Raw genomic sequence first — 16,106 nt, 5'->3', positions numbered from 1 at the left:
TCAAAAATATATGATCGATTTTGTTGTCAAAGACTATAATGATATTTTTTAATATTGGCGCTCGAGGATTTTAATTTATAATATGTAGGTAGACTGGCAAATGGGCCACCTGAAGGTGAGTCGACCACCACCCATAGACTGATGCTGCTAGATATACTAACCATCCATTTTTAATGCTATGACGAATCGGTTAGCGTGGTTGGCAGATTATATATAATATAGATAGGTTGTAGGTTGGATTCCCACCCAGGACAGACATTTGTGTGTATGAACATGTCTGTTTGTCCTGAGTCTGGGTGTAATTATCTATATAAGTATGTATTTACAAAAGAAAAGTAGTACATGTAGTATATCAGTTGTCTGGTTTCCACAGCACATGCTTTGTAGAAGCTTAATTTGGGATCAGATGGCCGTGTGTGAAAAATGTCCCAGGATATTATTATTATTATTTATGCGCCACCGACCTTGGGAACTAAGATGTTATGTCCCTTGTCCCTGTAGTTACACTCACAATTTAAGCGAAACCCAACTACTTCGTATTGTTGTTTAGCGCTAACTGTCTGCTTGTATACTATTTAATGGAGCGTTGTATAAGGTTTTACAACAGGATCCCAGAAAGCGTACGAAATGCCTCAGTTGCTTGGTTAAAACATTTAAAAGTAAGCTTGTGTGCTGTGCTTATTATAAAATTAGCTGTGCCTGCGGTTTACCCGCGTATAACTTAAAAAAAAACACTAAGAATATATTTATAATTTCAGTATATAAAACATTTTTAGTTTTATTTTCGTGGGATATTAGTGCTTATTCGGTTTTTGTGCACCCGGATCTAGATAGGGCAACATACAATTGGAATCATACATGAGAAAAACATCATTCCCTTAAATCTATTCCGATATACTTGAATGTTTTTCCCTGTGCTTCATTTATTGTGACTGCAATAGACACCTTCAAAGGAAATTGTGTCTTTTTAAAACTAAAACATCAATCTGTTTTTTTTTCAATAAGTATTTATTATCAACTAACCGACTAAGTGGTTCTTATTTCGCCCAGAGAATCGGAATTGCGATTAAAAGGGGAAATGCTGCTAGCATTCTTGCCACTATTGCACGCGGTCACGATTTTTACTATTTTTAACTATTTTTAATTTCTATTTAATTTTTTTGAGGCTTCATTTAAGGTAGTTTTATTCATATATTTTCCATGTACAGACAGCGATCAGTTATAGATTTATTATAGGTATAGACTAGTGAGTTTATTGATGAAACCCCCCCATGGGAACGAAACGATCGCCACCTGGATATTTCTTTTTAATATTACACTTTTATTTATTAACTATCAACTAATTCGTGGCTTCGCTAGTGTGAAATTCACGACGAAAATCTTTCAACTTCTTCCATTCTAACGTACATAACGCCTACTTGAATTATATACATAGAATATTTAAATTATTACATAGATGCATATTAAATAAAAATAAATAGTTTTCGTAAATCGCAAATAGCGATATTAATTTAAAAAAAAGCTGTTATTTTGTACTAGCATCAATTCAGCTGTGTGATATGTCAGTTAGTTATTTTTTTATATATACAGACAAAGATGATACGGCCCAGTGGTTAGAACGCGTGAACTTAACCGATGATCGTATGTTCAAACGCAGGCAAGCACCTTTGAATTTTCATGTGTATAATTCATATCGTGCTTGACGGAGAACATCGCGAGGAAACCTGAATGTGTCTAATTTCACTAAAATTCTGAAATGTTTATTCCAAAGCATTGGAGCAGCGTGGAATACGCTCCAAAGCTTATCAAAAAAGGAGAGAAGGCCTTAGCCCAGCTGTGGGACATTGACAGGCCGTTACTTCACTTTATATATAGATTAAATATAATTAGTATAAGTACTATAATTTCAAAATGTTAAGTCAATGAACTGGCAATATTACAGACGCGTTCCAATATTTTAATTATCGCAGTTGTTTCCTATTACAATAACGTATAATTGTTTTAAATTGAATATCTTCGTTTCAATCTTTACGCTTCGCTTCTTCTTGCTTAAACAATGTTAAATTATATTAATTTTTATTGTAAACCGAAATGGTCCAGTTGTTAGAAAACGTGAATGCTTAAAGACGATTCTGGGTTCAAATACTATTTTGTTATGGGTTATATGTAAGCGGTTAAGTGTTGTAGTGCTGTATTATAAATATAGATATATTAATCGATTTGACTGCCTCGCTGGTCTAGTGGCTTGATTTAAGGCCGCAGACCCTGAGGACCTGGGTTCCATTCCCAGGTCGGGCCAATAAAAAAAGTTATCGAGTTTTTCTGTCACAAAATTCTCCAGTATCAGCCTGGAGTCTGGAAGTTGGTAGTGTGTACACTCCCGTGACTCGGAAAGCAAGTAAAGCCGTCGGTCCTGCGCCTGAACTGAACTGGTCGGGTCGGATTGCCGTCCCATCGGATTATGAGAGTTAGGGAATAGTCAGTGCACCTGTGTTTGCGCACACACTTGTGCACTGTAATATCTCCTGCGCAGTTGGCTAATCTCTCTTGAGATTGGCCGCCGTGGCCGAAATCGGTCTGGAGGACATTATTAATAGTATTATTAAATCGGTTTTTGTTATAAATAAATATTGATTACAAATGAATTAATATTTAAGCAAGTCATAAATTATTTTTCTACTTTCAATCTCATCTCGATGAAAAGGGTATTGAATCGTTCTGTGTTTTTTTATGTATGTATATAAGGAGAAATATGATATGCTTGATCCCCAGGAAAGACATAGGCTATTTTTTTACCTAATATTTGCCCCTGTCCCCCTAACATATAACATGCTGTGTATATTATGTTTTTAATAACGACGACGAGCCGGTTGGCGTGGTTGATAGATTGCCTTTCACGCCGAAGGTTGTGGGTTCGATTCCCACCCAGGACAGACATTCGTGTGCATGAACATGTCTGTTTGCCCTGAGTCTGGGTGTAATTATCTATATTAGTATGTATGTAAGTACAAAAGAAAAGTAGTATATGTCGTATATCAGTTGTCTGTTTTCCATAGCACAAGCTATGTACAAGCTTAATTTGGGATCAGATGGCCGTGTGTGAAAAATGTCCCAGGAAAAAAAAATACGTATGTACAATGTGTCATAGGTATAAAAATAAATAAATAAAAAATAAAACATACAGGCGAATATAATAACCAATATATAAGGCTTTTTATTATATAACAAATTTTCGCCCGCAGCTTTCAGTCTTGGTTATAACATAGTATCCTGTGTTTTCGTCGTTGGGACTCAAATTTAATTGAAAACGGATAAATGGTTTCGTCGTGAAAGTAGATACAGAAAAAAGCCGAGATAGCCCAGTGGGTAGAACGCGTGAACATTAACCGATGAACGTGGGTTCAAACCCGGGCAAGAACCACTGAATTTTCATGTGCTTAATTTGTGTTTATAATTCATCTCGTGCTTGACGGTAAAGGAAAACATCGTGGAGAAACCTGCATGTGTCTAATTTCATTGAAATTCTGCCCCATGTGTATTCTACGAACCCGCATTGGAGCAGCGTGGTGGAATAAGCTCCAAGCCTTCTCCTCAAAAAAGGGAGAGGAGGCCTTAGCCCAGCTGTGGGACATTAACAGGCTGTTACTTACTGAGATACAGATTTTTTTGGACAAATACGAGCCTCTTGTTCATCTATCATTAACTTGATTTTTAATGTTTATATTTGACAACCATGACAATTAATTGGACCCGCTTTAAGTAATTATTTAAATATAATACTAACCGTGAAGGTCGTATGCCGGTTAATTTTACATAGATTATGCATAAATTCGTCGCAAGTTTTTTCATGTTCTGTTTACTTCATTTTTAATTTATTTGCATAATTTGAGAGGTAGCTTCATGATGTTAATTGTGTATTTAATGATTTTGTCTAATATTTGAGTCGGTTAATAAGATTGACATTATCATTATTAAGCGTAAGGCGCAATGATTTACGAAACTAGCGATATTAAAGACGCAAGTTCGATGTTGAGCTATTGATAAATTCCTTCACAACGGATATTGCTATCATTATTATTTGCTTAAATATATTTTGTACATAAAATTATAATGTTTTTCGCTTTTGTTTTATTTCACGTTTGACACAAATGTTTAAAACAATTTTATATTTATGTATTTTTACACATTATATGTAATTACTAAAATTATTTCACAATAATTAAAATATTTTATTTCGTCATCCCTGGTGGGGATCGAACCCACGACCTTTGGATTAGAAGTCCAACGCGCTATCCTCTGCGCCACAGGGACTGTGTATGTCACACGTGATTTTAACGTTCATATGGGGCCAGTAACTATAATAAAAAAAAACAGTCCGTTTTGTTTACGTGTAGTTGAATTATCTTACCGATAACGGATGGTAGGATAAATGTTTTATGATTTCCATTGTAGTTTTTATAATATTAGCTTCTCGTTACGACGAAGAAATGTGAGATTAAATTATTTTGAAAGAAAGTGTGATTTTACTCTGTGGTGGCTTTTTGAAAGCTCGTTTGGGTACCGCTCAGTCATCAGATTCAACCGCCAAACAGCAAAGTATTGCTGTTTGGCGGTATTGTTGCGTTCCGGTTTGAAGGGCGAGTGAGACAGTATACCTAGAGGCATAAGGGACATAACATCTTAGTACACAGTGACTGCCCTGTTGGTCTAGTGGCTTTAAGGCCGCAGACTGAGAAGCAACCTTGAATATTCATGTGTTTAATTTGTTATTATAATTCATCTCGTGCTTGACGGTGAAGGAAAACATCGTAAGGAAACCTGCATGTGTCTAATTTCACTGAAATTCTGCCATATATGTATTCTACCAACATGCATTGTAATAAGCTCAAAAACCTTCTCCTCAAAAAGGGAGAGGAGGTCTTAGTACAGCAGTGGGACATTAAGAGGCTGTTACTGTACTGATGTATGTGTGTGCGTTTTTTATTATCGATTATTTATTTACCGATTAAATATAAAGAACAATAATATAAATTCCACGCTCGTCAATCAATGGTATAATATAATAATTTAAAGCGTGTCATACTTCGAATCGCAGCTATTTATATAATAATATTATGTAAATAGTTGTAGGTTCGAAACGCACCTCCTTACCGAAGTCGGCGGTTTTCTGAGCTGAAGTTCGGTCTCACAGACGCTGTTGACACTCGTACTCCGAGCCCTTAAGACCTCCCAACATCCGGTTGGGTATTTTAATTTAATTTGCCGCCCGGTGACGCTGACGCCTTTTGGGCCAATAGCAACATGTCATGTCAAAAAGCAAACGGTCTGCATTATCTTGTATATATTTTAGGTATATTGGTTTAGTTAACAATACGTAAAATACTTTCGGCTTTCGCGGCGCACACTGCTAAGACACACAGCCCGGTACACACAGCACTCAGCACAGTCGGAATAATTTTTTCTTATACCTTTAATGAATATCGTTATATATCATTATACATTTCGTATAATGGTATATAATATAACAATTATTATTATACATGACGAGCCGGTTGGCGTGGTTGGTAGATACTCGCCATTCACGCCGAAGGTTATGGGTTGATTCCCACCCAGGACAGACATTTGTGTGCATGAACATGGCTGTTTGTCCTGTGTCTGGGTGTAATTATCTATATAAGTATGTATTTACAAAAGAAAAGTAGTATATGTAGTATATCAGTTTTCTGGTTTCCATAGTACGAGCTCTGCTTAGTTTGGGATCAGACGTCCGTGTGTGAATAATGTCCCAGGATATTATTATATTATTATTATACATTAATATTTATACATCGAAAGGTTTCCTCACGAATCAATTCGTCCATTGGTGAAAACTATGAAAATTATCGGTAGTTTTGGAATTAATCGCGTTCAGACTCGCGAATTCGCGTCGTTTGATAGTATGTAGTGATAAAAAGTGTAACATGATTATAGTTTTTCTTCACGGCCTGTTTGTTCACGGTTCAACAGCGTTATTGCGTGTAATTTAAATATTTGCAATGTGATAATCATTCAATACTTGGTGGTAGGGTTTTGTGCGGGCTGGGTACCACACACTCATCAGATATTCCACTGAAAAACAGCAGTACTTGGTGTTGTTGTGTTCCGATTTGAAGGGTGAGTGTGACCGTGTAATTGCACTTATCGCACAATATCTTAGTTCCCAAGAACTATTAATATATAATAAGCTATATATATATAAGCTTTTAAAAAGATTTATAGTTAAAGAAAGATTAACGAGAGAAAGGCGGGAAACGTCCTGGCTGGCCTAGGCCAGTCTGGGTACGGGCCTCGGGGTTGCCCCCTTTACCCGCGCTATTCCTCATCGACGGTTTTGACCGTCGCGTCTTTTTATTTCGGCCCAAAGGGCCAGGGTCTCAATGACCCAGTGGCTATTTACATTGTGTGTTGTTTTAATTGTTCTTTCCGTCACTAGATGGCGCTAGTTGTCTCTTGAATCGCGCTACAGTTTTTTGTTTCTGTAACTACAAAATAAGGTTTGGCCTAATTCAAGGTAGCATGCGCAAGCGATCCCGTGGCGCTCCTCGTTAAGACGGAAAGGGTACCGTTTTTTAGCGGGTATTCCGATGTTCGGGGCGTACTCGGCGCCTTGGACACCGGCGAGCCCCACATAACCTCACTGTTCCCGTGGGCGAAACGCGTAATGCTTTTTTTCAGCGTTAAAAAAAAGGCTTGGCCTAATTTAAAGTACAATAAAACAATATAGCTATTTGACCAGTATCACAGTACAGTACAGTACTACCGGGTAACACCAAACATATTTTATTTAATAAATACTAGTTATTCCTCCCTTTGCACGGGTAGATAAAAAAAAATTGTATTTTGGATATGATTTGCGTAAAATTCCTAGTGAGCGTCTACGTCGTGGAAGTGACTGTGACAATTTTCAAGTCAATCGGATTTCTCGATGAGTGATATTTTGATTATATACAGTACAGTACAGTACAGTAACAGCCTGTAAATGTCCCACTGCTGGGCTAAGGCCTCCTCTCCCTTTTTTTTTTTGCATGGTTTGCATGTTGCAGGTTTCCTCACGATGTTTTCCTTCACCGAAAAGCACGAGATGAATTATAAACAGAAATTAAGCACATGTAAATTCAGAGGTGCTTGCCCGGGTTTGAACCCACGTTCATCGGTTAAGATTCACGCGTTCTTACCACTGGGCCATCTCGGCTTTATATATTTATTATATATATTATATTTTGATTATATGTATATAAGATAATATATATAATTTTAATTATAATTTTAGTTAAATAATTAAAACATCTAATCTGGGAAGCTGTAACTTTAAATCTCTTTTCTTGTTATTAGATATTTCCTCAAACATAATAAATTTATACAGAGGTCAAAATACACGGAAGCTTTGATTGCAAGGATGTTGATATCGCTTCATAATTGATATATATTTGCGCGTATATAAACATACATATATACTAACATAAGGTAACAAGTCTTGATATATAACAGACTATCTATTGGTCCGGATTTTGTATTGCTTGTCTTTCTTTTCTGACTGTTTGTTAACTCGACAGAACTTCGAGAATTTCTGGACGGAAAAATTAATTAACTTTTTTATTAAATCTGTGGTTCCCGACCTCGGAGTGAGCTATATCTAGACAAGATCAACGAGTAAGTGAGCTTAGTTATTACTTATATACATAGTATTATATACATGTAGTGTTTACATAAAAATTTTATATCGTAATACATGTTTGAGAATAAATAATAGTAATTAAATATTGTGTTAGTTTTGTTACGACTAATGGCAACACTGACATTGACATTAGACGCTTTGACAGTTACATGAGTTATCGAGAGTAGAGCGGGGCTCGAAATCATTGTATTGAGAACACTCGACCGTGCTGTACGTGGACACTGACCATGTCGGATGATCAAATTATACAAAGTACCTCGGCTTCTGCAACATACATTATATATCTATTGGTTTTACACCGTAGCCGTACCGTAACAGCCTGTGAATGTCCCACTGCTGGGCTAAAGGCCCCTTCTCTTTTTTGAGGAGAAGGTTTGGAGCTTATTCCACCACGCTGCTCCAATGTGGGTTGGTGGAATACACATGTGGCAGGTTAACTCATGATGTTTTCCTTCACCGTAAAGCACGAGATTAATTATAATCACAAATTAAGCACATGAAAATTCAGTGGTGCTTGTCCGTTTGAACCCACGATCTTCGGTTAAGATTCACTCGTTCTTACCACTGGACCTTTACACGGCACAGTAAAACTCCCAGTCGGTATGATTTTTTCCTACATCTTCAGCAATCATCGCCAACACAACACCTTCATGAATTACCATCTTCCTCATGAATCACTCCGTCCATCGGTGAAAACCGTATGAAAATCTGTTCGGTAGTTTTTGAGATTATCGCGATCAAACAGACAAACGCGACCTGGAATTGGTTTCATAATATACATATAGTTTATATATAATGTCAAAGGTCAGCGTCAGTAGTTTGTTCATCGAACACAATAAGGCCATGGTCACGTTGAATCTTTTATTATTATATAATATTTGAAATTTACAATGTTGTATGTGCTCAGCTCAATTTATATAACGACGGTGTTGGTCAAAGAATTGGGTTGTTGGGGTTTGTGGTTGTGCCAGCTGTGTTGGATACCTTACTCGACATTTTACTCATTGGGTTTTGTGCGAGCCCATCTGGGTGGGTTCTAAACAGTAATATTTAGTATTGTCGTGTTTCGGATTGAAAAGTGAGAGAGACAGTGTAACTACAGGCACGAGGAAGATAAAGTCTTAGTTCCCAACGTTGGCACGTTGGCGATGCTATAAATCTCCAACAGCTGGGTTAAGTTCTTTTAAGGAGGTCTCAAAGCTTATATACCAAACCTCTTTGGAATGCCGGCACGGATTGGTAGATGATGATAAATGATGATTTAAATCGTGATGTTAATGTCTAAAATATTGTCAATACCATTTTGCCGTCAGATGACCCTTTTGTCAGTCTGCCTACATTTATTATTAAAATAGAGAAAGGAACCTCAGAGTATAAATATTTTACATGTGTATATTGTACTGGCGACCCGCTCCGACTGCGTCCGGGTTTTTACGCCAATAATGATTATTTAGGAAGAAATTTCGGTCCACTTAGATAGAAGTCTACTCTTCGTTTGGCGATCCAAATCAAATCTTCTCAAGGACTCGTCTGCTGCGACAGCTTTTCGACACACATGACCAGCCTACTTCATGGACTGTAAACTATGTTTTTTTTAAACAATAAACATAATGACAATGCCACACATTATTTATATGTTTTTACAAATTTTGTATTTACTTATCTCGGAATAGGTCGTGATGGTATGTCACGTTTTACAGGCTTGCCGTCTGCTTGTGTATAATATGGACAAAATATTTAGCTTTGTACATATTAAGTCTCTAAAGTATTTTTTTTTTATTTAAAATAGGTAGTGCAATGCAATCTATGTGCCTAACTGTGAACTAAGATTTGATGTCTCTTGGGCCTGTTGTCACTCTTTAATCAACAATAATATTAAGCAGATAAGTGGTAGAATACGTTATGCGTGGGTGGTACCGTACCTAATTGAAATACCATCAAAATTGGTTAGGTTCCCAATTGGTTCGTTTCAGATCTTTAAATTGTTGGGATACTTTACTTTCTTGATAGAGCTTCGAGCAGGTGCGTGGATATGTCGCAACATTAATCATATTAGTAATTATAAACGCGAAAATTCATGAGGATGTATGGATGGAACTTCGTTACTCTTTCACGCCGATGTTTCATGTTGATGTAACGCATCCGCGGCCTCTCCCGTGCTGTGCTCTGCTCGTGGCTCGGCGGAGCTCTTCTCAGGGGGCGAAGTCATCGCTCTCCTCGCTAGTGCGTATGGCAGCGCGAGGCCATCCCGGCTCCTCAGGGGTGTCTGAAATGATTATGATATAATATCCTGGGACATTTTCCACACACGGCCATCTGATCCCAAATTAAGCTTGTACAAAGCTTGTGCTATGGAAACCAGACAACTGATATACTACATATACTACTTTTCTTTTGTAAATACATACTTATATAGATAATTACACCCAGACTCAGGACAAACAGACATGTTCATGCACACAAATGTCTGTCCTGGGTGGGAATCGAACCCACAACCTTCGGCGTGAAAGGCAAGTATTGAACGAACCAAGCCAACCGGCTTGTCGAGTATTATACTATCACTACCCCCTACCTTCACAGGCGGGTATATCCGCGGCCAAAAGCTACTAGCTAGTACTCTATATTTCTTTGTTCTCATTTATATATAAAAGATATAAAGTATATTTGACTTTTATGAAGACAAAATGTCTTTATATTTATTTGAAAGCGCTCCGTTAATATTCTCTACTTTGTGACTCTGTTTATCGTTTACGCTTTCACGGCTAAACTACAGAACAGACTTTGATAAAGCAAGCTTGAACATCGAGGGTGGACGTTGGCTACTTTTCATATCCATCACAAGTGGAACTCCCTAATAAGTGGGCGAAAACTAACTATAAAATGACGTCTCGAAAGTATAATAATTTTTTTGTTTCTAGTTTAGAAGATTTACAAAAAACGCAGAGCCAATGTTATCTTGGACTTTCTCGTTTTATACGAAAAAGAAAGCACGCATTTATAATTTTGAATTAATCAAAATTTCTCAAGAAAATATTCGATTTCAAAACTGTTATTTCTTTATAAGCAGTATCATCATCTATATTAATAAATGAGGAGACTGGTTATAATGGCGTATGTTACAACTCGATAGCGATAGATGGCGCTGTTTGATTAAGTCATATTCCTGAATCGCGCTGTCTAGATTCGCTACTGGATATATGTAGCGTGGAACAATAAATATAAGTCCCAGTGTTGTGAGCAGAAGCGCTTCCTCTCGATGTCGACAGTTTTCTAAGCTGAGAAGTGGCCACACAGGAGGCACCCTCAGGACACGCGTATTCTGAGCCCATACAGTGGGCTCCTAACATCCGGCTGAGTATTTTAAAACTCGGCCTTCGCAAGAAGATGCTGACAAATTCATTTGGGCCAGTTACAATCGTTTCGGAAAAGATGCGCTTCCTATTACCGTCTATATCCTGAGTCGAGGTGCGATTTTGAGACACCTTCAGGATGGATGTCACTCGGAGCCCCATACCTAACGGCTATAAAAGGCAAAGTAGAGTCAAAAGCGTGCATACATTCATAAAAAATATATATAAAGTAGTCAAATAAATTATGTATGAATGTGGAATGCACTTCAAGCGGACGGACCACATGGGCCATCTGATGGTAAGTGGTAACCACCGCCCATTGATATTGTAAGAAATATTAATCATACTAATATATTTTATCCCTTGTGCCTGCCACTGGGTTTTTCTGGAACACAACAATACTAAGAACTGCTGCTTAGCAGTAGAATATCTGATGAGTGGGAGGTGGTACTTATTTAATGGGCGCGCACAAAGTCCTATTACGTAAAAAACGACAAAAATAATATTCGTACAATTTATATCAGATGGAGCGCGCTTCGAAGAATATTTTAGTATATAATACTATTATATATACATAAGTAGCAGCGCTTTGAAGTTTCACTTACTTTGAATTAATTAACCTGACACGTTTGAATTTCATTTTCACGTAATAAATAATCTTATTTATGATTCTCTAAGTAAAACTCACTTAAGTTTTATCCTCAATAAGATTTCCATTAAATTTTCCTCTTGCCAAATAGAATGAGATATTTATTCACATTTTTCCTTCCATCTTAGACGCAAACAAAATGGCCGACCGTCGTTTCTGTTAGAGGCAATCATTAATAATTTAAAATAATTAAATATGGCCTTGGCGTGTGAAATATTATTAATACAATGTCGCCGTAATTTTCCTTTACAGAGTAACTAATAATAGCTACCATTCGTGTATTATTTGGAAAACGTTTTTAAAATTAAGCTTCTATATACAAAAAGTACTTGCTAGGGCTTTGTGCAAGCCTGTCTGGGTATGTACCACCCACAAATCAGATATTCTACAGCAAAAGAGCAGTACTTGGTATTGTTGTATTCCGGTTTGAAAGGTGAGTGAGCCAGTGTAATTATAGACACAAGGGACATAACATCTTGGGAACTATCCCAAGGTTGGTGGCGATGTAAGAGATGGTTAACATTTCTTACAATGTCTATGGATATTGGTTACCACTTACCCACTATTGCCCACTCATCACAATATATTCTACCGCCAAACATTAATTTATTATTCTTTTGTTCCGATTTGAAGAGTGAGTGAGCTAGTGTAACTACACTCACAAGAAATATAACATCTTAGTTGAAGACAAGACATAACATTTATTTCATTTCTTACAGCGCCAATTTCACTTAAACTTAGCTGCATTAGCTAGTCTACCAATCTATTAAAGAAAGTATTCTGTTGATCGTTGAGGAGTTTCTTCATCTGCAACCAATCCTGGTTGTAGAATCAGTCATCGGAACAACCAACATGGAAACAACTAACATTGTAAGGAAATAATAGATTATTAAATCTTAAAGCTGGATGGTGGATCGTGTTTAAATGAAAGTTATTAAGTGTTTACGTTATTCAAATCGCAGGAGTAAAGACAAAAAAAAAAAATTACCATTGAAGTGACGCGATATCATTGGTCGATCAGCCGAGATGGCCCAGTGGTAAGAAGGGGTGAATCTTAACCCATGATCGTGGGTTCACCCGAGCAAGCACCACTGAATTTTCATGTGCTTAATTTGTAATTATAATTCATCTCGCGCTTTACGGTGTAGGAAAACATCGTGAGGAAACCTGCATGTGTCTAATTTCATTGAATTTCTGCCACATGTGTATTCCACCAACCCGCATTGGAGCAGCGTGGTCGAATAAGCTCCAAACTTTCTCCTCAAAAAGGGAGAGGAGTTAGCCCAGCTGTGGAACATTAACAGGCTGTTACTGTACTGCACTGATAATAACACAACACTTCTTTCGCTATCCTGGCTCACCTCCGTTTAATATAATTGTGTATGATAACTTTGATTGTTAAAAATGTTAACTGTTGAATTTCTTGTCGGTTTTCTTTAGAATCCACATTCGAAATCGGTGGTAGCTCAATTTCCATATTAAAATAAAAAATTACGATTCAAATTTGCTATTTTAAAGACCTATGCGTTGACATGGGCAAGGATGTAAACATCTTTACCAACAATATACTTAAATTTAGAAGGTCCATAACGCGATTAAAAAGTAATACTTAATTATTCATATTAGTTGGCATTATTATTTTTATTTTAATTTATTAATTTTTTTATTTATTGCTTTTTTTTTGTAACTTGAAATTTTGATGTCTTTTATTTGTTTTTTTTTTTTTTGTACTTGGTATATGTTGCCTCATTGTTCATGCAGTTATCAACTGTAATTGAGGTACCACTTCTTTTATTTTTTATTTTATGAACTGTGTGCTATAATGAATCTGTGTGTACTTTGTTGATGATCTAATAAATAAATTAATAAAATTGCTTGTCAGAGCATATTCAGATGAAGTATAATTTGACTTTGACTTTAAGTGTATATAAGTATTTAAATGGTGGTATTTAAGTTATTATAAACAAAGATATATTAATCGGGAACCGTTTGTAGTGTATACAGCAGAGCTATTAGCAAATTGCGTGGAATATGTAAACATAAGGTTTGTCCCTACTCGCCCTGGAATTGGAATAGGTTGTTCGAATTTGAATATTGGCATTACATATCCTAGTTATACTGGTTCTGCCTTTGGGTGCGTTCCGTTTTATTAGAAATTTTCATGTATATAACAGTTTTTATACTAGTATATTAATAGGGCTTTGTGCAAGCTCGTCTGGTATTCTACCGCAAAACACCAGTACTTGAGGGATAGCAGACCACGTGGAAGGACCATACGACGGTCATTGTCACCAGCCTCACCACAATTCGGAACAATGAATGCTCAATGCGAACAATTGTGATACATGACGACAACGACCGCTCTCGCAAGAGTGTGTCAGTCACTACGAAGAAGTCGATGACGAAAAACATCGTCAAGAAACATGTGTAGCATTGGGGCAGTGTAATGGAATACGCCTTTACCCCAAAAGAAGACATTACGCCCAGCAGTGGGATATTTATATGATATCACTGTTACGAAAAGTTCTAAATAATACCGAAAAGTCGATTGAAATTAAATACAATGCATAAACTTTACTTCGATTACGTAACCAAGATCAGGCTTACGCTTAAAGTTCAATACTAAGTTACAACATACAAGCAGCCAGCTTAAGTTATATGAAAACTATTTGGATAAAACTTTTTGTTTTCATCGCAGAACCAAAATATTTCTATAAATATTTGACAAGTTATTTTGAATTGTCTAACTCGGATGTCGGAATGTGCAAACGAGAAGAACCGGGAAGAAACTAATAAGTTATTCTTTATTAAAAACACAATAGTATAATTTCCATACAGTGCTTCCAGCAATTATACAATCCAGGTCTTTTTGTCAGATATATATTCAGAAACAGAATGAAGTGAGTAAAACCGGCTTGCAACTCAAGTGTAGACTGGAATTTTATTTAAAAAGCGTTTACATTTATTGAAGCTTTATTACGACGGAAGCTTGGAGTGAAACATTTAGTTTTTTACTTGCACCAATTTCTAGCCGAAACGGCTCAATAGGTTCATTCGTGAATACTAATTGTGTTTGTTAACTCATATCGGATAACTGAGCCGATTGAATGAACGGCTTCGGCAGCGTGGAAATCAGCCTTCGACAAATCCTTTAAAACCCGTCACTTTAACTTACATAATGACTTGCTGTAACATTTGATGGACTGAAGATTAGTCGATTTTGATGAAATAAAGACTAAACTATACCTTGGAATGTTCTATATAAATAATTAGTTATTTGCATTTGTGATTTAAAGCCGTTGCGTAGATTACCCCGGACAAACAGACAGATAGACAAAAAAAATCTTTGGTTTTAGTTTTAGTAACTCGCAAATAGGCATATTTAAATAAAAACACAGACTTTGTATTGATGAGTAATAATGAGAAAATATATATTTTTTATTGCATTACCGTTACTGCTTTTTTATTTTTTTTCAATAACCAATTTCTTTGTTTGCGTATATTGAGTTCCATTAGACGTCAAATTAATGATATGTACGGTTAATTGGATACAAATACAATGGATTGTTAATCTAATTTTAATTAAATACAAAATAAAATAAAGTTCATAAAGAATATTAATACAATTCCATAATAATTTATTGGTTTTATTTAATTAAAACTATTCCAATAACCACCTATATCGATGTGTCACATTTGCCTGGTTTTTGACTTCTGGTATGTTATGTTACCTACCCAGACGGGCTCGTCAAAACACGAGCCCGTCTGGGTAGGTAACATCATACTCTGCCGCCAAACAGCATGCCTTAGTGTAATGTTTACATGCTTTAACTCAAGGTGTAAGATCGGTTTTATAAATTAAATAATATTTTGATTATCTCGTTATAAACACACACACCGACTTCACTTCGCGCCAATTCCAATATATATTTTATTTTCCCGCGCTCCGCAATGTGTCAGCCGAGTTGACAGTTCAATAGAGACAGATAAAATATATTTATATTATAAAATACTAATTAATACATTATTGTGGATGTGTGTAAATTACATTTAGTATTTTTGTGTTCCGGTTTGGAGGGTGAGTGAGACAGTGTAACTACAGCCATAAGAGTCACGATATTCGTTTCTAAGATTATTGACGCATTGATGTAAGGAATCGTTAATATTTCTTACATCGCCAATATCTATGGTGTTAAAAATGATAGTCTATTAAGTTTTTGAGAATGACAGCTACAAAGGAGTATGTAATGTCACGGAGCTCAAACTATTTAGATAAAGAAAAAACTTGAATTGTCATTTCTGCATCGTCGTTCGCTGTCAAAGCATACAATTGTTCACAATTTTATTAATCCATATTTATTTTCTATATTGTTCGCTATTCGCGAATCAAATG

The 16,106-nt window shown here is 36.3% G+C and overlaps 1 protein-coding gene and 1 non-coding gene across 4 annotated transcripts in view; one reads left to right on the top strand and one right to left on the bottom strand.

The window, feature by feature from the left end:
• Nucleotides 1–16,106, top strand: part of LOC126779918 (leishmanolysin-like peptidase) — a 91,852-nt gene that overhangs the window by 20,481 nt on the left and 55,265 nt on the right. The window lies entirely within an intron of this gene.
• Nucleotides 4,239–4,311, bottom strand: Trnar-ucu (transfer RNA arginine (anticodon UCU)). The gene has a single exon. It is a non-coding gene; the product is annotated as a tRNA-Arg (tRNA).

This window comes from Nymphalis io, chromosome 30, assembly GCF_905147045.1.
Source record: "Nymphalis io chromosome 30, ilAglIoxx1.1, whole genome shotgun sequence".
NCBI lineage: Eukaryota > Metazoa > Arthropoda > Insecta > Lepidoptera > Nymphalidae > Nymphalis > Nymphalis io.
This window is presented reverse-complemented; position numbering and strand designations above follow the sequence as displayed.